Below are 2,586 nucleotides of genomic sequence, written 5' to 3'. Positions count from 1 at the left end.
TGTCTCTGTGTGTCAATGTGTGTCTGCATGTTTCTGTGTGTCTGTGTTTCAGTTTGTATGTCAGTGAATGTGTACATGTGTATCTCTGTATGTGTGTCTCTGTGTGTATGTCTCTGATTGTGTGTCTCTGCATGTGTGTCTTTATGTGTCACTGTGACACTATGTTTATGTGACAATCTGTGTCAGTGTGTGTTTCTGTGTGTGTCTCTGTATATGTATCTCTGTATGTGTGTATCTGTGTGTCTCTGTATGTTATCTCTGTGTGTGTGTCTTTGTGTGTCTCTGTGTCAGCGTGTGTCTGTGTCTCTGTGTGTCTGTATCTATGTGTGTCTCTGTGTGTGTCAGTATGTATGTCTGTGTATGTCTCTGTATGTGTATCTCTGTATGTTATCTCTGTGTGTGTGTCTTCGTGTGTCTCTGTGTCAGTGTGTGTCTGTGTCTGTGTGTGTCTCTGTGTGTGTATCTCTGTATGTGAGTGTCCGTGTGTACCTCTGTGTATATATCTCTGTATGTGTGTCTGTGTCTGTGTGTCTTTATGTATCTCTGTGTGTCTCTGTATCAGAGTGTGTGTCAGTGTCTGTGTGTCTGTGTGTCTCTGTGTGTGTGCATCAGGGGCAGCCTGTGTGGGCTCCTAGTGCAGGTGGGTTTGCTGAGCACCCCCTGGGCCAGGCAGACCCCCACACTGCCAGCCCCACACACGAGGGAGGGCTGGGCCGACACATGGGGGCCTGGGAGGCCACTGGGATGATCATTCAGGGCTGGGCTTAGACCCCCAACTGGGGTGAGCTGGGAAGGACTGGGGTGGTGGACCCTGTGGCTCAGCTTCAGGGGGGAGCCAGGTCCCAGGAGAAGTGGCCCCAGACTGGGACAGACATTGGGACCCAGAGGGGGATGGAGGCACAGAGACCCAGAGGAGGACAGAGACAGAGACAGAGACAGCAAAGAGAGAGACAGAGGCAGAAGGAGACCCACAGGGAGTCACAGAGACCTGCTGGTCCAGGGCCAGGGCTCAGGGGCCACGTCCAGGGACCACGCCCTCCACACCTGTACCCTACACACACACACCACACANTCTCTCCACTGTGTTCCTCCCCATCTTGACCTGGTGAATCAGAAGAGGCACCAGCAGCCACGCTCAGTCCTGCATGGACTGTGATCTCCACAGTCACCAAACACATGAGGGGAGCCCTCCTTCTAGAAGGTTCCCAGCTAACACGTGAGGAAGGAATGAGGGAACCAGGAGACCCCCGTCTTCCAACCCTTCCTGAAATAATGCCTCAGCCACTGCTCCCAACTATGAGATCTCCGGTGCAGGCTGTACCCTGACCACTCCCATCAGTGTCTGGCATTTTCAAAGTCCCTGGTGACTCCATGACGGCAGGTCTGGGAGCCATTGCCAGTGACCCCTGAGCCACCAGACATGGTGGTCAACACCCAAACCCAGAGCCCACAGGCTCCACAGAGGAGGTGGCAGCTCACCCAATGGGGACCCTGTCTGATGAGGTGCCCTGACTGCCTGAGCACCCCAGGATCCAACTGCAGCAGGACAGGGGTAGGGGCAGTGTGGAGGTCACAGGGGGACCCCTAAGGACAGACGACAGGTGCCCACAGCACACACAGGGCAGTGATGGGCAGGTGTGCGTAGGGACCTGTGTGTGCATCTCTGTCCATGTGTGTGTGAGTGTGTGGTGTACAGTGAGACTGCATCCTCACTCATAGGGGACAGTGGGCGGATTTGGGCAGGGGCCGAGTGACACTGAGAGTCACCACTCTGAGTGACCAGCACAGGGTAGCTACTTTCAGAGCTTCCTGATCTTCCAGATTCTGCAGGTTACAGATGGAATTTCATGGCATCTGGGACTGTGGACATGTGGACAGACTGGGCCTGGGTGGAGCCCATTGGCAGGTGATGGGCACATGGGCACATCCACACGTGTTCCCACAACACACTTGACGGGTTGCCCCCAACCTCGCCCTGCCCCTCTAGGTACACACCACCACCCATGCCTGGGGGCTCAGGCAAAAATCCTCACACACACACACCCACATCTCCTCACAGCAAGTGTGGAGGAACACGGGTCCACACATGGGACCTTGAGTGCAGTGGGAGACGAGCCATGCACCCAGCTCTCCTCTGCCACGAAGTGTGGGTCTGAAACACACTCTGTGTCAGAGGGTCCCATCACCCCTATGCACCCCAACTCACAATCCCCTGAGCCTGCAGCCCCTCACCCCTGCTGCCTCACCTGGACCCCCTGCCCCTCNCAGGGGCCACGTCCAGGGACCACGCCCTCCACACCTGTACCCTACACACACACACCACACAGACTCACAGTAACTCACTCACACTAATACACACACATGCACACTTATACACCCCACACACACACCACACACGCTGACACACACACACCACATGTACACATATACACCACACAGGCATTGACATGCACACCCCACACACACACCGTCACTCACATCACACATACTAACATGCTCACACACCCACACACCCACACATGCTCTGTCACAATCCTCCCTCCAGGCCCTCGGCTTAGGGAGTCACACGAGGCTCACTCAGTCCTG

This window comes from Galeopterus variegatus, unplaced genomic scaffold, assembly GCF_000696425.1.
Source record: "Galeopterus variegatus unplaced genomic scaffold, G_variegatus-3.0.2 Scaffold4832, whole genome shotgun sequence".
Classification (NCBI taxonomy): Eukaryota; Metazoa; Chordata; class Mammalia; order Dermoptera; family Cynocephalidae; genus Galeopterus; species Galeopterus variegatus.
The sequence above is the reverse complement of the archived record's forward strand: the minus strand, read 5'-3'. Positions refer to the sequence as shown.